General features: G+C 48.1%; 2 long non-coding RNA genes across 2 annotated transcripts in view; one reads left to right on the forward strand and one right to left on the reverse strand.

Annotated features, from left to right (window-relative positions):
- Positions 1-25,098, reverse strand: part of LOC133265431 (uncharacterized) — a 223,902-nt gene that overhangs the window by 197,158 nt on the left and 1,646 nt on the right. The window lies entirely within an intron of this gene.
- LOC133265422 (uncharacterized) lies at positions 6,467-17,449 on the forward strand. The gene is made up of 5 exons (XR_009741953.1): positions 6,467-6,593; positions 7,676-7,748; positions 12,947-13,207; positions 13,311-13,465; positions 17,129-17,449. It is a non-coding gene; the product is annotated as an uncharacterized LOC133265422 (long non-coding RNA).

The raw sequence follows: 25,098 nt of genomic DNA on the forward strand, positions 1-25,098 counted from the left end.
AGAAAGAACACGCTGTATCAGAGGATTGTCGGCGCTAAAGATGAAAATATCCCACGCAGATCAAGTAGTCCATTTCCTGAAGTGTTGGGGGAAGCAAGGTAGGAGTTACCTAAGAGAAATCATGTGCTGTGCTGTCCTCGGAGCTGGGAACTGAGCTCTCCATCAGGTAACAGTAGCCCCTCTGTGCTGGGGAATCCAAAACATGGGGTGTCTGTGGCACAATGCAGCCGCTGGTACCCAGGAGAGGAGGTGAAAGCTAGGAGCCAAGTGCTCGTTCCTCACTTACTGCTTGGTTGCAGATGTTTGAGGTTGCTTGGGACAAGCAGACAGCAAAAGAATGCCCTTTCGGAGGGGACGAGTTTCTGAGTTTCACCCAAACTTGAGTACTGGGTTTGCTGTGGTTCAAAGGCATCAGCGGGCAAGATGCCTGGCCTGATGCCTTTATCTGAACGTCTTCCTCTGCTTGTTTTCCCATTTCTAAGGCAGGATGGGGAGCACTCTGATCCCCTAGTGAAGCGTTGCTGAGCAGGACCTGCAGCTATGTACCTTGTAACAGTAAGATCCAACAAACTAGCAGCTACTGCCACTTCCAAAGCTTGTTTTGCCATCCAGCATGGGGTGGAGAGCATCCCTCCTGCCTCTTCTGTCTGTGGGGAGCTCCTCCATCCTTCCGGGGACATCACTACAGATACCCCACTACCGACTATTTCTCCTTTCTGTTTTGCAAGTTGCCAGTGAACCCACAGTGATTCCTTTGGATTGCTCAGCTCCTCCTTGTGATGCTGCTGAACTCGTGGCACCAGTGATTCTTATCCTGTGTGCTTGTTCCCAAAATGGTTGTTCTATGTTTTTGCCCTCCATGCTGTACTGATGGGCTTGGGTGGCCCAGGGCCTTGCTGCTTATTGTCTTTTCAGGGGCTTTTTCCAGCAGCCTGGCCGACCACCACAACCCAGATCTCCTCCTCCCCATTTTAGTTTCACTGCTGACTGCTGTGGCTGGGACACAGGACTCACACGCAGGTGTGGATGCTGCTCAGGAGAGCACTGCTTTCACCAGCACGCCAATGACTAAACAGGTCACAGTCATTCTCAGAGCTGGTGTGTTCAGCCAGATGGCATCTCAGTGGAGTTGGGCCCATCAAACTGCAAGTACCTGTTAAGAAAAGACTAAAAAAGGAGGGGAAAATAGAAAAAATGGACTTGTTTTTAAATCTGTGCCTCAATGATGCTGTGAGCTAATTTTTCCCCAATTGGATGCTGTTTGTTGATGAAAACTCTCTCACAAAGGTGTTTAGCTCACTTGCTGGATCAGAAGTGTTTCTTCTTGGAGAGTGATGATGAGATCGTGCCTTGATCAGCCAAAAGGGGGCTGATGTGAACACGCTTTACTACAAAGCAGTCATTACATTTCTCTTTAGATTTCAAATGAACATCTCCTCCATATTTCAGCTGTGCTGAACTGGCTTTGCAAAGACCCCTCCAGGCATTTGCTTAGGAACTGGTGAAATTACCCTGCCTAATGGCCTCCAGAAGTTAAGTTACCCAAGCAGAAACTGTGCCACGGAGGTCCCAGGAGCTGCGTGAAGCAAACGGCACGTTGGTTTCTATGCCAGTCTCAAGGTAGCAGCTGAAGCATAAATGGGGGATGGAAAAGGGTTTAATATGCTCACACTCTTTGTTGTTTTGGGCTCTTTATGCCCATTAACTTGTCACTGCTCCTCCTGGAAAACATGTGGATGGAACAAGCAGCATTTGTCCGTTTGTTCCATCTGCTCTGCTAACACCTCGGGTCAGGAGGGCTGGGGCTGCCATCAGGAAGTCCCATGCTGAGAGAGCAAGGGCAGTGGCTGGGGACTGGGTTAACTGTGCATGGGAGACCCTCCTGCCGCCTCTCTGTCTGCAGCAACCTGTAGCAGAAGAGCCTCAGGCTTCTTGCTTGCTACAGACAGGAGAGATCTAGCATCGCAGCCAGGAGGGATGAACCCCAGTTAGCTGTTCTATGTGGTGTTCCCCTCATGTGGGAACTGGTGGGATTAAATCCAAAGGTATCAACTATAGAAATGCCTGTCAGCTGGAATGACAGATTTTGGTTGTGGGTGTCCTCCTCCTAGCTCACTGCTGTAAGAGAGGAAGAGCTCTCACTGGGGTGAGTATGTACTCAGGTTTCCTCTGTCATGTTGAGTTTAGCTGCCATGGAGTGTAATGACAAAGACAGCCTGGATCAGCTTCAAAATAGGGCAGAGCTCCAGATAGTATTTTCTACAACATTTGAATCAAATCAGACGAAAGGTTTCTCAATTAAGTTCCTCCAAGTACAGAGTTACAGTTAAGAGCTCATGGGAGTGCTTAACATGTTCTGGTTTGTCACTTGGAAAGACATTAGGGAAGAGAAAGAGGAACACTGGTAACCAACATCTTGTAACCAGCTGCAAAGCAGCTACAGAGTATTCACCACTGTTAATATTGGGGTCAGCATTGGTGTCACCCCTTCCCCTTCGTGGGGCTTCTCTCACTTCCTTCAAAGCAGGAGCCCAGCTCCACACCCAGGCATCGTTACATCGAGGTCTGGCTGATTAGGAGCTCCATCACCAAACGTGCGTACCTTGTCCTGCATTGGTTTGCTCCAATAACTCTGAGTTATTGCAGGTAACTGAGATTTACTCTGATGTTCCCAGTGACTAGCTGTAAAAGGAGACATCTTTTTTACTTGTCCTGTGCTAAGCACAAAGGAAGCACTTCCCTTCTGAAAGTATTTTAAGATGAAATAATTAACAGGCAGGAAAACAACCCCCAGTTCGGAGCCTTGGGAAGCTGTTTATGCTTCCCGCAGGACCTTTCCTCTCTCTCATCCCATTTCTCCTGCTTCCCTTGCAGTTGATGGCCCTGAGCTGGTACATCACATTCGAGCCTGTGCCTCACTCCGCACGTAAGTAGTGGTGTGATCCGGTGGAATAAATGTGTGTGATGGGAGCCTGCTCCCTGCCCTCCGATGCATCGCCCCCAGCCTTGTGAGCACTCAGCTCATAGGTTTATTATTTATCTTGCTGAGCTGTGTTCAAACCTGACAACCTGACTTCATGCCCCTGAATTACTGCACCAAATCCGTGCGTAAGGACCTGAGCTGCAGCAGTGACTGATATGAATAGGTCTGCCTGCAGCTAAAAATAGAAAGCACAGGGCAAGCTTCCTGGCAGAGCTGTAGTAACTTCTAATATAAGGTGGCTCGGCGGCAGCAGTTCCCATGGCAAAGCTTCCTCTGATGCAATGAGGAACGCTGTAGTATGTGCTCAAGCCAATCTTAGACAACAGAGATTCCTTGTGGGAGCTGCCCTGTGAGGCACAAAGCCCAATATTGAGTTTTGAAGTTTATTTCTTTCCAGCACGGGGGTCCCCAGCCCTGGAGAAATCCCTCCTTGGCTTTGTATTTCTCTGTGCCTCAGTGTCCCCTCTGTGAGAGGTCTGGGTGCTCTGGTGGATGCAGTTGAGCTGCTTCATTACTGTGCCGCAGGGAATGCTGCAGCGCCTGGGCAGACTTGCAGACCCCAGCCCACTCCCCTATGAGCCTGTTCTGCTCCATGGTTCCCCACTGTGCTTTTATTCCTACTGCTCCAGATGTGGAGGGATTGCTCGTTCCCCTGTTCCCAAACCCAGCAGGAAGATTCACTTTCTCAGCCCCAGGTATAGCCCTATGGCCTGGCTTGCAATGAAGTGTTTCCTTCCTTGCAAGGCTAGACATGTCTGTTGTAACTCGGTAAATCCTGCATCATGGGAAGTTATTTTTCTGTTCATTAGGACTTATTTGCTGTGAAAATCATCCATCTACCCCCTAACTCCCTCAGAGTGCTCGTGCCATCAGTCACGACAGTGGTTCATCACAGCGATGCTAATCGCAGTGAGTGGCTCATTGTCCCCCATGCTGGAACATATGGTCTCTGGCCTAAACCGTGCCCCATGCAAAGGCTTCTGCACGAGGAGCAGCTGTGCAAAGACTTAGTGGATCTCCCTAGGGTCAGTGGGTCAGTCAAGTGTATTATCCATAAGGAAGAGCATGAGAGAACCACGTGGCAAGACCAGGCAGCAGAAGAGCAGGGAGGGCTCTTGGGAGCATTGCTGTGGCCCCAGCACAGCTCTCCTCCTTGCCCAGGAGCAACGGTGCTGATATGCAGCAGCCTCTGGGGTAGAGGTAGCAGCAGGACAGTGGGAGAAGGGGGCTGAGGGATGCAGGTTGATGTCTCGGCTGCTGCTGGGCTCAGCTGTGTGTTTGTACAATAGGAACCCGCTGTGGTCTTTCCGCCTTAGGCAGAACACTGCTCCTGCATCAACCTGAGCAGCCCCTTGGTGCAGGATGTGATTCCTTTGGAGCTGAAGCTTGAGACTACTGCATAGACCACAAAGAAACCCACAGGACTGGGACCTTCACCTGTACGAGTGCTTAGCTCCTGTATTGGCGTAAGTGTAAAGGAATGCTGGCATTCTCTCAGCATGCCCCTCAGCTCACTGGTGATGCAATAGGGTGGCACAAGTCTGAGGCTGCCCTGGTCTGTCAGAGCCTCATCCTGCCACCTCCCTGGGAAGGAGCCTCTAAAACAAGAGGGTGTAATCTTTATTTCAAGGCAGAGCTCAGAAGGAGCAAAGAATCCAGCTTTTGGGCAAATGAGTTGAACAGGACAGGCTGCTATCACTTTCTTGTTCTACCCTCTTCCCCTGAAGTTAATTTTGGCTGGTTGGCCCTGCGGCTTTTTAGGCGTGAAGTTGCTGAGTCAGGCTTAATTGTAGCTCTTACATCAGGTGTGGAAGTGAGCAGCCTAGGGTGCTGTGGATACCATGCGCATGCAGGGGGAGGAAAGGGCTGCCAGGGGAGGTTGCAGAGATTAAGGGTGTTCTGTGGGTAAAGACAGCTCTTTGCGATGTGAGTGCTCCGCACCTTTGCTCTCCTGTTTCTGTCCTGTTCCAGAGAGCTTCTGGGGAGACCCAGGACTGTTGCTTTCTTGGTGCAAACAGAGGCTTTGCTGGGTGAGCGCAAAGTCCTCCTGTAGGAAGGCTATCGCTTGGTGTTGTGTTTGTGGTCCATCACTTGATGCTGTCTCTGCTGCATACAGATGGAAGGCAGATGGAGATGTGCTTGTGCCTGCCCATGAGCCCTGGTCGCTTTCAGATCCATCCCCAGGGCAGCGGCTCTTCCCAGAGCCCCTGCTTTGCTTTGGGGGGTGGCTGATGGGAAAGAACAGAGTCCAGCCCTGGCACAGTGAACCTCCCCCAGTCACTGCCTAGAAGGTCTGGCAGTGTCCATAGGGCATGTTTTGATGCTGCTAGAGTTCAGGCATGTGACTGAATGCATCTTACTTGATTTGCTGTGATAATGGCTTTAGGACTGTGGTGTGACAGATGCGCTGCTCCTGTTTGAACTAACTGAATTTTGGTCCAGGCAAGGAGGCCTAACCAAAGTTAATCCTGTTGTGTGGGGCTATCAGGGAGAACTCAGCACCAACCCCCCCCAGGAAACCCTGTTTGGCTGGAGGCTGGGCTGATAAGTGGCCAAAACCGCGTTAACACAGCAGAAAATCTGACTAAAATCAATCACTTCACGCTATTAATATCTGCAGCCATCAGGGTCTGTTGAGCTCTCCATCCACAGCAGCCAGCTGCACAGTGGTGATAACCCCTTGAGCAGAGATACTTCCCAAGGCTACCCCTTGAGGATGGGACATCTCTTACCTGACACCAGACATCAATGCATTGGTAAGTGACATTGCTTTTTATGTATGCAATGTGTAAGATACATAGAGTAAGTTTAAGTGATTATCTTTGTATCCTATACTAAAAGTGTAGTAGATATTGACTGCCAACCCCTCTGTACTTTTTACATATTTTACATACCTGAATTTACTGGTTAGAACTCAATAAGCTAACTACCAGCTCAGAGCTGAGTGATCTCTGTGACACCATCGTTGGCATTCATTGAGTTGCAGGTGCACTGTGGTATCTTTTCTCCATTTCTGCTCTGGTTTTGCCCTTGCTGAGATCCTGCAGCCTCTGTTGGTTCAGCTCACAGGGAGTTTTCCAGCTTGCCTTAAATAGGATGGGGTTCATTTTTATTCTGGGGTCAGTGTTATCTTCCCTGTCCCATCCTAGCTAAGAGGTTTCCAACACTAAAACAGTGCAGAGGCTGGCATAGCACTGATTCTACCTGGTGTCTTCAAGGACTGGAATAATAATGGGAGGGATGGGCTGTGAGATAGACACCTGCTTACATATGTAAGGTGATGGAGATGCTGCTGTTGCTGTAGCTTGCAGCTGGGTTAGGATATATGCTAGTGGTGTGTGTATGGTCAGTTCAAAGAAGTTTGCTATGCTGGGACCTAAAAGTGGCATCTAAGGGATGGCCATGAAGTGTCCAGGGGGGAAACTAGACTTTAAATAGCTGCAAAGATTACCAAGAGCTGGGAGCTGAGCCCTGTTACCTGCGTGTGTTGATCAGCATTGAATTAGACAGAGGCCTGGCTGTTTGCTGGGAGCTGATCATACTCACTGAATACCACTGCATCATCTCTTCCAGAGTGCAGAAAACCAGCTGAACAAATGGACATGTGCAGGTGATCTGCAGTTCAGGGACTTTCTTTCTGTCTTGTGGCTTTTCATGTGTTTTTGTTTCATTTTTTACTGCTGGGATCTGAAGGGATTTGGATGGTTGACTCTCCCTAGCCTGATGGCCTTGGCAAGGAGACTTCAGCTTCTCAGCACTGAATAAGACAACTGTGCAGGCAGGAGTGTTTCAGCCAGCTTGGACACAGAGCTGATTTATTACTCAATAGAGCCATTGAGGAGCTGGAAATTGGATGTGATTTGTACTCAGGGCCAGCACTGGCTTGCTGGGATGAATTCTGTTTGAGGCATCACCTGTGAGTGCAACCTTCCCTCCCCTTCACTTCCAGAGCAGTGATACTGAAGGGTTTTACAGTGACCCCCTATCCCCATGGTGAGCCCAGCTGACAGTGGGATCCCCACTGCTATGCCTCCTTCTTGTTCTCTCTGCCCACACAGGATTAGCCAGCCCAGATCTAATCTCTTCATCCCTACTGAGCTGCTGAGAAATCCTGTGCTGGCTGTTTTGGGGCAAAAAAAAAGCTCTTGGCTAATTCACAAAACTGGGGGGGGGGGGGAGAGGAAGAAACTAGGGAGAATAATTGCCTGATTCCCAGCATCCTCGATGGCAGCTCTTAAGCAATTACAGGGACTCGGCAACACCGGGATCGCAGCACGCTCTCGGAGATTAACAGTCTGCTCAGCTGGCAATTAGAGGTGGTTAAATGGGAAGCTGCCACTTAGCTTTGACTTTGTAGCGGCTGTTTTCACTTCTCCGGGTCAGGCTCCAGGTACTGAAGGGAGGGTGTGAATAGCTGTGGGGAAGGATTAAGCCTGAGCTGCTTTTCCTGTCTGGGGGGAGAAGCCTGTGGACAGGGTGGCTGGAAGGTGATAAAAGCGATGCTCTGGTTTCTGCGTTAGTTATCATCTCTATCCCATTCCCTGCTTCTTCTGTCAGCCTGGAGGGCACAGGCTGCTCCCTGGTCCCATGTTTCCTCCTAACTTTCCCTCCATCTTTGTTTGAGACCTTGGGAAATGACTTAACTTGCTGATGCCATCTGTGAAAACACCAGTGCTGTTCTCATTTGCGCAGGAGAAACAGTGAGCTGAGAGACACAGGCTCACCTCTCTGCTCAGGCTCAGACCTCCTGTGAGATCCTGTTCAGGTCAGTAGGGTGCACTTCATGGTTTCTTTGCTACCAAAGAGGTTTATATGTTCCAGCCTCTTGTGCTGTGGTGCATCAGAGGGCCTGAATGATAAATAATCCTTTAGCCTCAGTTGCTTCCGTGACTGGTGTATTGCTTCAGTGCTTCATGTAGACCTGCTGAGAGTGTGGCAGTCCCTCACCTCTGGCTTCCCCAGAGCTCTGTGGGGTTTAGTGCTGTATTAAGACTCTTGCCCAACTCCTTTGGTGGGGTTGAGGACCTAAGATAATGACGATGGAAGGAAAAGACTGGAGAACAGAGGCCAAGACAAATCCCTGCTGGCCCACTGCAGCCCTGTTTGCATCCCATGGGCACTCAGAGGCTTGGTATGGCCCATGTCAGTTGACTCTGCTGCAAGCATAGTGCAGTGCAGATGGAACAGCCACACCTGTCCTGCTCATAGGAAAAGCCATTCAGCCATCTGCTTTTCCTTGGCTATAAACCATGCTGGCATGAAGGGTGCTGGCCATCGGAACACGGAGCCACAGCAGGAGCTGGTGCCACTCTCCTTGGGCTCAGCAGGAACCTCTCGCTTTGGCATTAGTTCCAGTTTTTGTCTTGCCATGAGTTTCTAGGCCAGCTGTCTTCCTTCATTATCCTCACACTACCTCTTTATCTCATCTGCCCCCTCTTCCTCCCGTTTCCTTCCTCCCGGTCCCCTGTCCATTGCTGAGCTCTTGCCCGCCAGCAAAAACAAGGCAGAGCGGTGGAACGTGACAGACCCTGCTGAAGACACATCGGGCCAGACAGCAGAGGCAGAGTCAGCAAAGCTGGTCCCTGCTTGCTGTCCCCCAGCATCCAGCTGGAAGGGAGCTTCCAGTGGTGGGAGGAAACTTCCAAAGTGCCCTTCTTGAGCACATCTGCAGGCCTGCCTGTGCCTGGAAGCTGTAGATAGGAAGGCAGTTTCCATCTCCTCTGCCTGTGTGGTGTGCTCAGGCCAGCTCCTTCCCTACCATGCTCCCTCCGCAGCCCCAGGCTGACAGGTTGAGGGGCAGATCCAAGGCGGTGCTGGCTCCAGCAGACACTACTATGCAGATCATTCTTCCTGGAAGTCCTTGATTATGGTCTTTTGTGCCTCTAGACATGGCCTTGGTGATGACAGGACAACCTGTTTGCACAGAAACAACAGTAACGTTCTCCTGTTCTGGCCATTGTGTGTTCAGAGACATCAGCTGCAGGGGTGAGACTGAGGAGTCTGGGGCTATGTTGAGATGAAAGAGGCTTGGTTTGTGACACAGGGTGGCTGTGGATCTGAGGCAGAGCTCAAGGGCCCATTATATGGCCAACCATAAAGCATAATAATAATCTGTAGGTGCAGGTGCTATAAATACAGCCTCTGCAGCACACTGCTTTCAGTTACTCCTTGCTTTACTTCGGCTGAACTCTAGCCACCATGCACAGCCATGAACTAAACTGCAAGGACCCTTGAGTTAAAGGAGGACCATGGAAACAGATGCAGTAAACCCTGTCCCAAAATATCCCGTGTTTAATTTTACTCCCTCTTATCCCACACACCAGCTCTAACCCACAGCAGAGCTCTAACCCACAGCAGAGCTCTCATCTGAAATCAGAGATGCTCATCAGGAGCAGCCTGCTGCTTCAGAGATGTGCTTTCAGGGCCTGGAGAGGAAAACAACCCTTCATTGCCACAGCTGTAGAACACAGATGTGCTGGGGCCTGGCCCTTTCCAGGGGCATGTTGTGCCTGTGAGAGCTGTGCTTTTGGGAGCTTTGGGCTTGGATGTGTATTGTATGCGAAGAGAAACCTCAGCATATGCAGGATCTCAGGGGAGGTGCACGGGGCTGAGTTAGGTGAGATCTTGTAGGAGACCTTGTAGTACAGGTGACTTACAAGCTTCAACGCTCTGGGACAAGGCTGTGCAAACCTGTAACTATGCCTCCAGATGTGCAGAACATCGTCAACTCCTCTGGCAAAGGGAGCAGGAATGAAATTGAGATTGAATTAAACTTTCCTGGTCACACCCCCTCCTAATGCCTCATTCTGGCACTGACAGGCTGTGTCAGGAGCCTCCTGACAAGGTTTTTGTGTAAAGGCAAGAAAAATCAAGTAGTGAAATGCTTTTTAACCTCTAGAGGCAGCAGGAAAGAGGCAGAGTCAGTGTCTTGTTCAGCTCAGCAGCCAGAGCAGTTCCACATGGCTCAGCACAGCTGGAGCAGTATATGAGCCACATCTGCAGTGCCTTGGAGCAGGGAGGGTGAGGAGAACTCTTGAAGTATTTGGTGTTGTGAATTGTCCGTCAGGAAAAGGACCGACAAAGCCACCAAGATGTGGAGGGGAAGCAGACCTCTTTCTGCTGTATTTAAATTGGCAGGGCTGCTAGAATTAGAAAACATGGTAACTGTGTCTCTGCCTCCCAAAGTAGAATTATATTTGGGGTCTGGATGTTCCCCTGGGAAGGGTTATGGCTTGGGAAGGAGGATTTCCTGGCCCATGCATGCTGAGATCCACAGTCCAAATCCAGGAGCCATTGCTATTCCAACACTGACCTCTCGTTAGAGGTTTACACTTCTTAAGCTGGAGACTGCTTCGGACTCCAGTCTGCCAGACCTTGCCTTGGTCTGAGGCCCACAAAGCCTCCCATAGACAAGACAGAGCAAGGAGGTCCAGGCAGGGTGGCTGTAGGTGATTGCCTGCTGCTGTGTTCCCACCAGGCTGCATTACTGTGTACATGGAATGGGATACCCATGCCATGGTGGAGAGACTACAGGTGTAGCAGGGAACTTCTTTGTAGTGACGGTGGTCACACATGGTTTTGTGGAACTCATTATCAGCAAGTCCTTAGGTAAAACTGCAACTGCAGTGTACCTGTTCCACTGGGCAAACTATTGGGTGCTCAATTGCTCTTAGCTGGGGTGCAAAACTCAGGGGAAGAAAATTAATACAATGCAATACAATACACAAAGCAGTGGCTGGATCTTCTTGTTGATGGAGGCAGTGCCTCCACCTCTATCCACAGTGTCCAGATCCATCATCAGAAAGCAGGCTGAGTGCACCAATGCAGACATCACTTTGCAGGCCAGTTGCACATGCTGGGTGGGGGTATTTAAGTGTTATATTTTAGACAGCCAAACTTGTGCAGAGAGAGGGGGAAGATTTAATTTTAGCAAAGGACTGCAGAGGCTGTGGGTAACTGCACTGCTTGATGCTATTGCACTGTGCTCATAAAGGGATTAAAAGGAGCTAGTAACCCTAGGGTTAAAAGGGGGCTGGTAACCTCTATCAGGATTAGCGAGTATGGAAAGGAGAACCTCGAGTTTGGATTAAAGATGTTTAAAAGTCTCTTGTACCAGCAAGCTCTTTTCTCTGGGGGAGATTAGGAGTGCAGCTTCTCCCAGCCACTCTGTTAATCTGGTCTCCATAGAAACAGGATGATGTTAGTGGTGATGCTCTCCCCTAAATGGCTGCTCAGCAGCCGTGTTAAAGGGGGAGAATAGCTTTAGTTTGTCACCCAAACCTGGTTTGCTTGTCCCCTGTCAGTCCCTGACAGTTGCTGCTGGGGGAATTTTTGCTGCTAGTTTTGTGCTGGTGGAACCTGCACCAGTGCCCCCATGCACTGGGTGTTTTGCTGGAGAGTTCAGAGGCTCAAGTATTCACACCTCATTCAGCCAGCCCAGAACAGCCACAGACATTTACACAGTTATGATTTTACTGGTGATCCTGAATGGGACAGGCTATGGCTCTCTTAAATGTGGCAGATTGGATGTCTCTTATGCACCTACATTGCTTAGTGTGACCAGGGTACCTCCGTATTGGGGGACCATATTCAGGAGGTTTCCTGCAGTGACCACTCTTGGATATTGCAACGCAGCCTATGGACAAGGCATCAAGAAGTCAGGAAACTTGCTTTGTCCTAAAGCAAATCCAGCCTTGCAACTTCCAGCCAACAGTAATCACCAAGGCAGCTTTGCTCTGTGCCTGTCTGTGCTGGAGACAGAGGAAATGCCTGCCCCAGGGATTCATTCCAAATGCTGACCAGTTTGGCCTCTAAATGCAAACTGGAGGTTCTAATGCAGCCATCCAGGCTGAGGGCGAAATGGTGGGAGGCTTGTAAACGTTCCCTGCATCTTTCTAAATCCCTTTTCATCCTGAGTCACATGCGGAAGGAGCGTGGGTGAAAGCGAGTAGGCAGGGAGAGAGAGGGATGGTAGGGCTGCATGAATTTGGATATGCACATCAGCTATCAAACATAGTGCAAAATTGCTGTGAAAGCAAGGGAAAAAGATAAATTTCATGTCACAGTCTTCAGATGATGAGCTACTGCTGCTCCTGTTTTCTGTGTTAGCGGAGTTAAAGTGGGACTTGTTTGTTGAGATGAACAAGGGGTCTCTTCCTGTCTCCTCTTCCTAACCCTTCCCTCCATTTTTCTCTCCACTGCTCCATAGCTGTGTTTCCCAGTGGATTTCAGCCAGCTGCTGGGGACTGCTGCTACCTCGAGTCCTTTCAGATGGGTCACGGGTCTGGCTAAAGAAAGTTGAAACAAAGCAAACAAAACGTAGATGACCTTTCTGCCTACCTGACTCCACCTGCTTCAATAACACATTGTGCCGTCAACTAATTCCACCTAAATTTGGAACCGCATACTTAAAGACATCATGGAACTGAAGAGTCAGGGGAGAGACTTTATCAGGAGTCTTGTTGGCCTCGCTGCAAGCTCAACCCTAAACCAGACCTCAAATATTTTCATCCTGGAGACAACGCCACAGGATCCAATCTTCCCTCGCAGAGCCCCTCAGTGCCTTCCTGGGTCCATCTGGATTTGTCCATGGGTGTTTCCTGTAAAACCCATTGCTTTCTCAGTGTGAAAAACATGTCTAGACCAAACAGCCGCTTCAGATTTAATGTGTGAGTGATGACTTGGAATAAGAACCCAGCCACAGCAGGACAGTGTCAGCCAGCACCAGGAAGCCTTTGGAAGAGAGGCCCAGCCCTGGTCTGCTAGTGAGTAAGAGAAAGGGCTCTGCACACCATGACCAGGTAGCCCTTTCCCACCTAATGAGCCCTGTGGAAGGGTCCTGTAGCCTCATCTATCATTTAAAGAGTCATTCTGTTCCACAGAGCAGGCAGCAGGTCCCATGTGGGCTATACCTCAGCAGTTGTAACTCACCCCAGTTTATAAATGTTTTCCCTTGACTGCCAGGTCGCAGTGACATCTACCAGGCAAGCTGTGATCTCTATGGCCTGTGAATCATCGCTGATAACGGTGATCCCGCTGTCTGACTCCTGCCTTTACCAGCTGTACAGCACCAGAGTTTGAGGATGCACCCAGAGAGAGCTCCCTGGCACTACAGTAAGGGAAATTGTCTCTTCCTTCTGGAGGACAGCCCAGACAGAGATTACCTGTGAGGGATGCTCTTATGGACAGAAGGATAGTACAGGTTACCTTCACTGTCCCTGGAAGGTATTCGTACCTCCCCGACCCAGCCTTCCTCATCCTTCACATTCATGAGTTCTTCTAGCACCAAAGCCAGACTAAGACTAAATTTTCTCCTTCTTGCCCTCAGAACTGTTCACAGTCTGGCCTGTGTGCAATAGTCTCCAGCAAAACGGGGAAAACTTTGGCTGTTCTTTGGGTCTCAGTATCTCCGGCTCCTCCATCTGGAACATCAGCATCTTGGCCTCCATCCCTGGGATGTTTCCCTGCTCAGTTCAAACTCAGGTAAGTCCTTGGCTTTGTGTGTCAATGTCTTGTTTTCTCTGGTCATAAGAGCATAGCCTTTTGTCAGAGTGAAGACAGCATCAAAAACTGTGGTCTTAGTAATAGACATCAACTTCATCTTGTAGGGTGAGAGACTGGAACCTGTGCATTTGCTAGGAGCAATGCTCAGACGATGCTGGAGGAGCTGGTCAGTGTCTCAGGTCCTCTTTCTGCCTCCACTACAACTGTCTGGCACAGCTGATGATGTGTTTCATTGTTCTGCATCTTCATTACAGCCAGGATAGCAACACCTCGTGGGAGTGAGAGTAGATGTTCATTGGCATTTGTCATCAACTCGGCTACAAGCACCCTGGGGAGGCCTATAAATAAGTGAGGGGCTGTGAGTCAGCAGTCACTAGAGAAGCAGCATCTGCCCCTGTGTCCATTTCATGATTGCTTCAAAAGCTTAAACTCTCTTTTTAATTTGGGGCTTTGCATTAAATTTGCAAGAACCCCTCCACAAGTGGAGCAGAGGGAGGTGAGCTGCTGTGCCTCCAGGGATGCAGCCCATGATGATGCAGCCCATGATGATGCAGCCCATGAGACTGATTGCAGGCTCCACCACAGCAGCCTCATTCCTTATGGATGTGTACCTGCCTTCACGTTTCCTTCTTTTTCTTTCTTAGGGTGGGTTTTCCTGGTGTCTGTTACTGCTGGTCAGAGAGAGGCACTGAAAGAAAGTGTTTAGGTAAGATTTGGGGAGAAGCAACCAGGTACCTGGTTGTGTTATCAAGGTAGAAGCCCTTTTGCATCTGCAAAGTCACTGGTGGGACTCCTATGAGACTGAGTGATCTGAGCAAAAAGTAGAACCGTGTACACCTCGAGGCTCTTAGCAGAAAAATTGCAGCTTGGATTTAGGTTCAGATCCCCAAGTTCAGCTTTGCTTGTTTAGTTCACCCAGTGCTTTGACACATTATTGACAGTCATGCTTTTGTAAGGCTGTGTGGGCTCGTGTATGCTGGGACACACTGAAGTAAAGGTCCTTTTCTGTGTGCACTTTGGGAGAAAACAGTGTGTGTATGAAGGTACAGCATCAAAACAGCTCTGCTGGCTGTGGCATGTTTATCATCTGTCCTCTGCTAAAATAATCTTAGTGAAGACCTTGGCTTTGTCTGCATTTGGGGGGGGGGGGGGGGGGAGATTAACGTGTGTCCCTTGTTTCAGGGTCTAAATGTCCTCACAGTTTGTTGGGGTAAAGCTTGCTGAGCAGAGTTGTCCATTTCCCCACTGATGAGACAAGGAAGATGTTTTGTGGTGAACGGGAAGTAGAATCAGTCAGCCCAGGGGAGATGAACAATAATCATGAGACTGCATGGGAGACCACATGGGAGACTTGCAGTGCCCTAAGAGATCCTAAGGACTCCATATGGTCTGAACAGCAGCAGCACTGAGCTCCACTGCTGTCTTAAAACCACCTGAACATCAGTCCCGTGATGTGTTTGCAGCTTGGTGAATGAAGACGTGCTCTGTGCCCTAGATGAGAACACAGAGAAAGAGCCACAAAGGCATCACACAGGCTTCTTGCTGAAGCACAGCCAGCGAGGAGGGAAGATCTCTTGGCCAGGTCATCCTCCAGCTCTCACCCTTTCTAGTGAAGCCTTGTTCCTGTTAGCCACTCAGTCCTTCTGCTTTCAAGTCAACAAGTTACAAAGAAGGTTAAATGCAAAGAGGAGGAGAAAAGACAGGATGATATATTTCTGTGCACACACTCCCTCTCCCTCTTCATTCCTTTGAGCCATTTTTAACCCAAGCTAATTCAGCTGGAAATATTAATAACCCTATGAGGACGCCACCTCCTTGTAATGAAGTGTAAAGGTCACTTCTGCTCAAATCACACAACTCTTTCATTTTGTTCTCTGTGAGGAGCAGCTTCTCTCTTTAATTATTCAGTTTGCTTTTATATTGCAGTCGCTGCTCTCTTGTCTCTAATCTCTGACACTTCCCCATTACGCCAGCCCCCGGGAGGCTGGGTGATGCGGCAGCATGGGTTGCACTGTGGATGCTGTGAGCAGCAGTTGGGACTTGCCTGGGGGAGGAAGGAGAGGCTGGATGTGAGGGAGAGATAATTCTTGGTTTTCAGAGTTACTTGTTTGATGGTGTGGGTCAGATGGGTTTTTGTCAGGATTTTGTAATGCATGTTAATTTTTGGCTGAGTTAAGTCCTTATATGTGAGGTGCCACTTGATATGATGGGAAGGAAAGGGGCTGAGAGGGAGTGGGGAAATTCCCATCCTCTGGGCCCACCTAATGGGTGGATGGAGGTGGAAGGCTGTGGATGGGAAGTGACCAGTAACTATATTGCTGAGTAACGTAGTTGCTTACAGGGCCCTGAGATGAAGCAAAACCTCTGGCATCAGTACAACATCCTCAGTGCTCAGGTGTCTCTTAGCTCATGGTGCTCACAGCCAGGGAGGACAGAGTGAGAAATCACTGCAAATCCGAGCACTCCTGAGGCATGCTGTGAGAGTCACCAGCACAAAAATGGGGGATGATTATTCTCTGGGGATGAATTTGGGGTCACATGCAAGTTCTTTGACAGGTGTCCAAGAGGGGTCTGAGGAACAGGGCCAGCAGGATCACACCACAGCTCCCCATCATGCCCAGAGAAGCTTTGATTTAATAGGCCCTTAGGGTTCTTCCCCACTCTGTGCTGGCACCCAGTGGGTCTTCCCAGGAAAGCCAGAGCATCCAAACCATGCTCTCTCCGCTACCATCCAGTGTGGGAGCAGCTCCCGTCACCCTTCACCCTAGGCCCTTGTTCATTCACCTGGAGGGCAGTTGGACCCTGGCTGGTGTGGTCCTTTCTCCGTGCTGGTGCCACCACGCTTGGCTTTCTCAAAGGTACAATAGGGAGTCTAAGACCACAGGCAGTGTGTCAAGAGACTGCATGGGAACGTGTGAGCTCCTGTAAGATCTCCAGGGGTTGGAAGGGGCTATTCCAACAGCTGAGATGGTTATTGCAGTAATTATTACTGTAGCATCCTAAATAATTAATAACCATTATCAATGGTATGGACCCAAGAGAGGCAGAAACTTGTGGTGGCTGTAACCCCTCCGTCCCCCAAGCACTGCTCCCTCCAGAACTTCTCTGCAGTGTTTTATCTCCCCGAATGTTTAAATGACTTGGGCAATGTGGGCTTTCCTCCATTTCCCCATGGGACTCCTCATTCTCTGCTCTAACTATAACACTGCAGCAGCTATTAGTGCCCACAAACAAACACAAGTCCTCGGTAGCTGGGATGAGTTAAGTTTATATAATCGTGTGAAGATTTGAAAGCTGAAAAGCCTTTCCCTGTGCACTGCATTAATCATTTAAAAGGAGCTTGAGTGATGGGTTTTTCATGTGTGTGTCGCTGGTTTCTTTTTCCCCCACTCCCCATGGAGTCCGCACGTTGTTGGCTATAACTTGGTGTGTTCAACATCAGCCAAGCCATTGCTAAAGCCAAAATGATTTCTGGACTCATGTTCACATTAATCTGGTGATGGACTCATGCAAGCCATGCACTGTGCTAGTAGTAAAGAAGCAGGATATCTGATGAGAACGTGTAAAAGTTTTGCTTGTAAGACATATTTAATGGTACAAGAAGTCTCACACAGAACTGGTATGGTCATTTCTAAATTACAGCTGCCAGCAGAAGCACAGAGACACAAAGCAGCAGTGGCACCGACACATGGGGAGTCTAATGAGCATAGCACTGACCAGCTCTTTGGCAGAGGGTGGAGATGTCCTCTTCCAAGCTGTCCTAGTTGCCAGGGGTTTGCCCTCTCATTGCCTCGTTTGGACACTCTGCAGGAGCAGTAGCATCACAGTGAAGTCAAGCTACCAATTTAAACTTGAAGCTATTTTCTCTAACATTGTCTGAAGAAGAGGCTTCAACAGCAGCCGTCCTCGACACAGCTAGCTGCAGAAGGTAACTGTTGTCCATAGCATAAGTTGTGTACTTGCATCATCCCTTACTCCCATCCCTTCTGTGGTTGCTCCAGCAGACTATTAACAACAGCTCAATATGCAGTAGCATAAACCACATCAGGACACAGTTTGCTCTATGTGGAGCTACAAATGTAGCTTGGTTCCAGCTAATGCCCTTATATGACCTGATCTTTATAAAACCTCATCTTCAACATGCACCACTTGTTCAAAACCTCACATAAACAGAAAATCCAGAGTTCAAAAGCTGTAACTTTGGTGAGGCAGGGGAGGGGAAAAACAGCTGTGAGTTTTTAGGTGAAAATCCAGGAGCATTTGACTGTGGTTTTGCAGATGTGATTTCTATGCTGCGTTCTGTTTGGAGAGTGCAGTTCAGCATCTGCCACCATCCTCCTTCAAGCCCCTAAGTATGGCTCATGGTAATGAGATTGAAGGATATAAAAAATTCCTAGAGGAGCTAAGGAGAGATAATCAGGATTAGTGTGCTGACAATGGGGGAAGAGGCTGAAAGCGTGAGGGGGTGGCTATGGCCAGGGTTGCCAAAATGTGTGTCATTGCATTTCCAGAGTTGTCATTAAGGCAAATCCAGTCTTCTGGCTGAAGATGTGAACTGTTTTAATAATAAAGTCATTGGGATTACAATCAGAAGCTAAGAAAACAAGGGCATTTGCTCAGGCCTATATGTAATAATGCTCTGGGTAGTTCATGTCCTAAACATGCTTGTTTGAAAACATCTCTGCTGAAATTGATACAGCAGATACTCCTACCCTAACCGTATGCTATGATGCCTTCTGGCCCCAGCCAAAGGCATCAATTAAGGAAACAAATGTTGGCTTTATCTCCTGGTCCTGTTTAGTACCCCAGATGTCTGGTGCAGTACTGTCTTGCTCTTTGGTGTCTGTGCTGCACAGTGACAGCCCTCACCTGGGTGGAAATACTAAGCTGTGGCATACAGAGGCTGCTGTAGCTGTCTGTAACCTCGGGGAACAGATGGTGCTGCCTGAGAAATGCAGACTGTCCCCCCCTTTCCCAGCTTCTTTCTGCTGCAAATTGATGCCTTAAACAGGATTGGTGTGGCTAACAACAACCTCATCTAGGATGACTCTTTGGGGGATTAATGACTAGTCCCTGGGGAAAGGTTTAATGGTCCAGAGATCAGCAGTCCCAAGCCAGTTTATTAATCAGATGGGGCTAAGGCCATTATAGCTTAACGGCTCAGATTGCCTGGGGCAAGGCAGGCAAGGGCTCTACACATAAACAAACCCAAAAAAGCAATGAGATCCCTGGGACCTGGTGCAGAAACTCACTGATTGTCAGGGACTGAGGCTTAGCAAGGGAATGCAAAAAGAAAGGGAGTGATGGGCTTGTTTCACTTATGCCCGATGCACTGCAACCCACCTCGCTCCCTCCCTGGTGCAGCGCCTCCTGAGCAAGCCCATGGGCTTCCAGCCAGCTTTGTCTCTAGCAGTGGCTCCTAGACACTACTAAACCTATGCTGTGGCCTGGACAGTTGGGGACTACTATTGGGAGAGGAAATTTCTTTCTAACGCCTTCTTCAGAGATTAAGTTTCTGCCCTGGAGCATGGAATCTGAGATTCTTATTATTTTTATCACAGCAAGTGGAAGTGGAGAAGCTATTCTTATTCATATAAATGTCTAATCCTACTCTGATTCCTCATGAGCTGTTGCATTTGCTGTGATTACTTTTCCCAGTTATAGCTAAAATAAATTTAGCACTTTAATAATCTGCCTTTACAATGCAGCAGTCCCTGGGATGAGGCAAGTAGGCACTGAGCAGGTCCAGCTATGGAACCTGTCCCATCTCAGGGCTCAGGGAAGGTTTGGCTGTAACCTGGCTGCCCCAGAGACGTTAGATGCCATTTGTATGGAGGATGGGGCTAGTGTTATTCTTGGACTACATACCTTTTCAGTTTAGACCCTTTGGGGTTAATCTATAGCAGGACATCTGAATACAGCATAGGGATAAAGTTACTTCCCCTGGGGTACGGTGCAGGTGAGTACTATGATCCCTGGGAAAGAAGACCTGCTCCCAGGTACCAGAGACCTTTGGAACAACTCTCAACTGTCCTCATGCAGTAAGACTGGGTAGGAGCCACTGGCTTGTTCTCCTGGACTGGGAAATATTACAGCAAGCTGGTAAAGGTAGCTTGGGGTCAGTAGGCTCTTTACTGTCTTGAAAGTCAGGTCCCTGTGCTTTGTCTTCACAGAGTCTGTTTTAAGCAGCCTGCAAAGAGTCTGATCTTCTGAGGAGAGCTCTGGCTTTGCCCTAAAATCTGATCACAGTGAGAAACTGTTTCCATTCCTGTATGTTTTACATTATTGAGTTTGTGTTTTTTTCTCCATCCAAAGTCATGAACTCTGTGTGAGAACAGATGCCTTATTTGCATATATCAGCTGCCTTTGGGGGCAAAACATCTTCTGAACTCTTATTCTGCTCTTCCTTTTTCTTAATGTAAAAATCAGCCGTTTCTGCTCTTATAAGCTGATTCACTGTTGCTTCCCTCTGTAGAACTCCTGGCTCTCTGGCTGGTCTAAGATGGTGAAACCAGCATGTCCCATACAGTCCAGTGCCCCAGCCTGAACAAATATTATGTGCAACACTACAGGTCTCTCCTGATGCTGTGTTATCAAGAGCTGCTGACACAACCTCTTCCCTGGAGAGGAACCTGCACAATCAGTAGGTAAAAGCTGGTTTTAAAGGATATAGTTAGTGGCAAAAAGTGTGGGGTTTTGTGTGGATGTGGCCTATGGAACAAAGAGGGCAAGCAACCTCCTGTTTCTGCACATCACTTGATAAAGATTCCCAGTTCCAAGGGCAGTAGCTTAAATTTGATAAATCACAGAACAGAAAGAAGGTGGCAGGCACCAGGGACAAGCTGGAATTCTCGTGGAGTTCCCTTTCTGGAGAGCCATGCCTGGGCCTCTCTGCTTTGTACACATCTTCATCAGTGAGATGTTGTATATGGACTCAAGCTTTCTGTACTTCTGGATCCCAAGAGTTCCGAACAAGATGCTTCTATTGCTTTAGGTAGTGAAGGGTGGGGAGCTGTGAGCTGTGATGGTATCAGATCAATCAAAACTTCGTTATGAGACTGTGTAGCGTGGAACAACATTTTATGCTACTAGCTCAGCTTCAGAGGTGACAGTTCTTGGTGGTCCTGCTTTTTATGGCTATACAGTCTCAGGTTATGGAGTGTGATAATGATGTTCACACCAACCCGTGGATGTATCACTGAAATTAATCCAATGTCAAATCTGCTTGGTTCTAATTCTTGAAGACTGAGGGCTGTAATAACTGGGGGAGCTGTAGCAGCCAACAAGTAACTCCCATACACAAGCCTGAAGTCTCTTTGCACTAAGGAGGTGGAGGAGCAAATCTTCCTCAGATGATGTATGCTGGCCCTGTGTGGACCTCCCCTTAGACCAAATTCTAAGGTTCCCTGGAAGATGAAGAACACATTGAGAAAACCACTATTAAAAATATGCTGACCTATGTTTCAACCTGCCCAGTTTCCCCTTAATATAAACATATGCACTGGTTCTGAATTTAAATTCAGGTCCTAAACACTGTAGAAATGTTGGCTACCTACAGTCCACATGGAATAGTAACCCTATAACCCCTAAACCCAGCAACATGTATTAATGGCTTATGTGAAGTCTCTGTAGCAAGCATTTCAGTCTCTTCAGACAGAGAGAAGTGGGTTACTTTGTGAATATCAATGCAGATCAAATAAAACTTATCTCAAGGACAAATGCATTTGTTCTGAAAATTTGGCTACAGAAATCAGAAATGGTTCTTTTAAAATGTATCAGCCTTGAGCAAGTTTTCATCTTCTTTTTGAGCAGAGGAAGTTGGTGATGAAGCCGTCATTTGAAATATGTGGTAGGATACAGCAAAATCACTGTCTTGCAATTTGGACATATGGATCTGAAGATCTGACAAAACCATGCTTTCTGTTCTACAGACATTAGGCTGTTTTCCTTTCATTTGACTTTGTGTTTATGTAGCCAGCCTGGCTGGTTTTGCACTGATCACAACTGCTATTGCGTTCTCTTTGATGAATCCACTATGGTTTATTTTGTTTGGTTTGTTGGTGTTTTTTGTTGGTTTGTTTGTTGTTTGGCTGGGTTTTTTTTTTGGGGGGGTGTCATGTTGGGCACGATGGGGAGTGTTTTGGGAAGAGGATAGTTATTTTATTACATGCAGTTGTTGTAACTGGTCCATCAGTCTCAGAAAAGCATGTACAAGGTAGAGAGCTACAAAGATGCAGTTGCTGTTTTTCTCCTTTACTTAATTTAAAATGAAAGCAAAAGTCTTGCTGTGTTTAAAAATCCTCTCTTCTCTGGAGTGAAGTGATTTACGCCTGCAGCAGGAGTAGGTACCTTCTGGTTCCAGACTGCATGGAACAATCCCAGGCCTATCAGCAATGTTGGAAAGCGAGAGGGAAGATGATGACTCACAAGAAATTTCCCTGTCTGTTATGATTTTGCTTTGTCGCTTTGTGTTCTCTGCATGGCTCAGGGAGCGTTGCTTTTCCCTCAGCTACAGTTTGCTGCCAGATGAATATATTGAGAAACAGAATGTTGAGAAATCTTGGAAAACTAATGGGAAATGCCTAAATGAGCTCGGCATATTTCTCCACTTGGCTGTTAGGCTTTCATAACCCAGTGGTGCTGGGCAGAGGGGCATGCAGGGACTTTGAGATGGTTCCACAAGAGCTGTGGGGTTCCCTTTGCTTTTTGGTTTATTATCAAAATAGGACAAAGGGTAATGGTTTTAAACTAACAGAGGGTAGATTCAGACTAGATACAAGGAAGAAATGTTTTATGATGAGGGCGGTGAAGCACCGGCACAGGTTGCACAGGAAGGCTGTAGAAGTCTTATCCCTTGAAACGTTCAAGGTCAGTTTGGATGGGGCTCTGAGCAACCTGATCTAGTAGAAGGTGTCCCTGCTCATTGCAGAGGGGTTGGACTAGATGACCTTTAAAGGTCCTTTCCAACCCAAACTGTTCTATGATCCTACCTGCTTGGCAAAAGCACCGACATATGGTCTTACTCACAGGTTTAGTCACCTAGCACTGTATATATTCTTTTATTCTTTTGAGGTGTGATAGATCTAACTTATAAATTCTTTCTTCAGCCTTTTCTTCTCACACATTGTCTTGACTTCTTCACTTGAGCTGTTGATCTCTGTTGGATGCTGCTGGGGCTGGCTGAAGCTCTGTGACAGAAGGGTTGGTTAGTGAAGGACATTTCCTGGAGAGGAGCAATAGATCTCCATCATGGCTAGGGCAACAGCAGGTCCCTACCATATTCAAGGTGCTGTAAACTCTTGGGTAGGGATTTCTGTTTTTCTGGCCTGGTGAGTCTTTGCTGCCATATATATTCTTTGAAGCTACTGGGAGTTTCTATGGCAAACGTGGGAGAAGAGCGTAGGCACAGTTCTGCCTTAAAATTCATTTCAGATCTGCCTGAACCTGGTCCGTCTGTCCATATGGTAAAAGACTTTTCCTTTTATGATGGACACAGCTAAAAGCATGGCTACCAGCAGCCCTCAACTGCATGGTCTTGAGAAGCAGATTGTAGTGTGATTGTCTGAATTGCTGCAGCAGGTATTTCTTTGACCAGGCCTAATGTATTTCTTCAGGAAGAGTGATGTATGAAGGGAAGCTCATAGATGGGATGTTTTGCTGTCATCTCGGCTCTGATTCAGGCAGATGAAAATGCCAAGAGAAGCAGAATGATGTGAGGGATGCATCTGTGTTTCACCTGGTATTTGGAAAGGGGAAGTGTCAGAAAATTGTCTTAGGAGGTTTTTCAGGGTCAGTAGCATAAGAGATGCAAACCAGCCCAATGGCAGCCTGGCAATGGTGCTGCCTTTCCCTGCAGCCTGTTTTGCTCACGTGTGTGACAGAAGCTAATGTGAAGCTGGCTTTTGTGTTATCGCAACACATGAAGGATTTATCACCTTCCTTAGCCTTTCATGCTGCAGACTGATGAAGGGCAGGAAACTTGTGGCAATAGAATAAAAACCATATCCCAGCAGCTGTGAAACGCAAGTCACTACCTTGTTTTTCCATGGGTTCTGTGACTGGCCTTGAAAGAGCATGCTAACACCCATCTCTTCTGTCATCTCTTGTCTGCAGTGGTTGCTTCCTCCTGGAGCCCTACAGACCTGTTACGGGATATGTATCACCTGGAAACCTCACCCAGGGGTACCCACCATATGCCCTGTGGATTTCATACCACATGCAACTTGTATTGATAAGATGGGTCTGTGCCTTCTCCCCTGCTCCTGTACAGCTGGCTGGTGCATCTTGGATCTGCCAACCATTCGAGTCCAGCAAAGGGCGATCTGATTGCAGAAGAGGTACTGCAGTGTCATTCAGCAGCTGGAGGTAGGAACCTTCTCTCATAGATGACTGGGTGGCTCTGCCATCTGATTTCGAAGCTATCTGCCTTGACATATGGTATCCTGTGCCTCGGTTCAAGAAGGCAGTTAAGAGGCCTGAGTTCTCTCAGATAAATGGCTCAGCTTGGAGCACTGTGGCTTGATGTTCCTGAAGCTGCTAATCCTAATTAACAGCCTTTCTGAGTCCATTTTATACCACTCTAGCAGCCCAAGTGGGCTTTAAAGTGAATAGAAATGACCCCATGGAGAGCTCTCTCTGGAGATGTTGCTATGCCGACCTGCTTACAGCAACTATTAAGGCTTCAGTTGCTCTCTTCCATCCTGCAGTGTTTTATTGTCATGTGGGCTCAGACGGTACCAGAAGTGTGGTTGGGATAGATGAGGCCTGGACTCGATTATTTACTTTTTTGGAAGATATGGGAAGAAGGAAAAAGAACAAGGAGGGGTAAAATCCTGTGAGGCAGCCATCTAAAGAATCAGCAACAACAACAAAACCCAAGCAGAAAGACCTGAGATTCCTCTGATGGAAAAACTGAGTCAATTTTCTTTTGCACAATCCTTAAAAATAACCCCAAACACAGCTTTTTCTGCCCCCCCCCCCCCCCCCAGCTCTTTATTGAAGCTCTGCAGACAATAAGGCATTTCCCCTGGGTGCTGGGGTTTCCTCACCCAGTCTGATGCCATCCCCACCACACTGGGCACAATGGTTATGTCTCACCTCTTGCCCTGTGGTGCAGAGCTTGAAATAGTTTTGGCCATGCTCATTTTCCTTTAATTCCATCTTCCCAAAGGCTATAAATCCGAGGCATTAAAGTGGAAGACAAATTACAATGAATGTATTTTTAGGAATATAAAAAGTAACGACTTCCTTTGGAACCAGCGCCTGCCCTCACTTTGCCTCACATAGGAATAACACCTCTTGTGGGCATTCAAAAGCGGGGAAAGAAATGAGGGGAAAAATCATGATAGAAAAATGATGTTTTTTTAGTTTGAACGCCGGCATAATGGTTTCCATGGTGACGGGGGATGGTGTCTGTTGCTACCCTGTATGGCTGAAGCTGACCCGGGATGGGCACCTGTCAGTGACATGGGCCCTCATGTGTCCGGAGAACCAGGGGTGACCGAAACACATAGAACTAGCCCCGAAAGAAAGATTAATGAGAGGAAATAATTCTTGGAGGTGGCTCAGCCCTGCTCTATGTTGTCAGTGAGGCCTCCTCAGGCGGGACTGGT

The sequence above is a fragment of the Pezoporus flaviventris genome, unplaced genomic scaffold, assembly GCF_033815535.1.
Source record: "Pezoporus flaviventris isolate CSIRO_AGI_PZ_B2104156 unplaced genomic scaffold, CSIRO_AGI_Pfla_v1 ptg000005l, whole genome shotgun sequence".
NCBI lineage: Eukaryota > Metazoa > Chordata > Aves > Psittaciformes > Psittacidae > Pezoporus > Pezoporus flaviventris.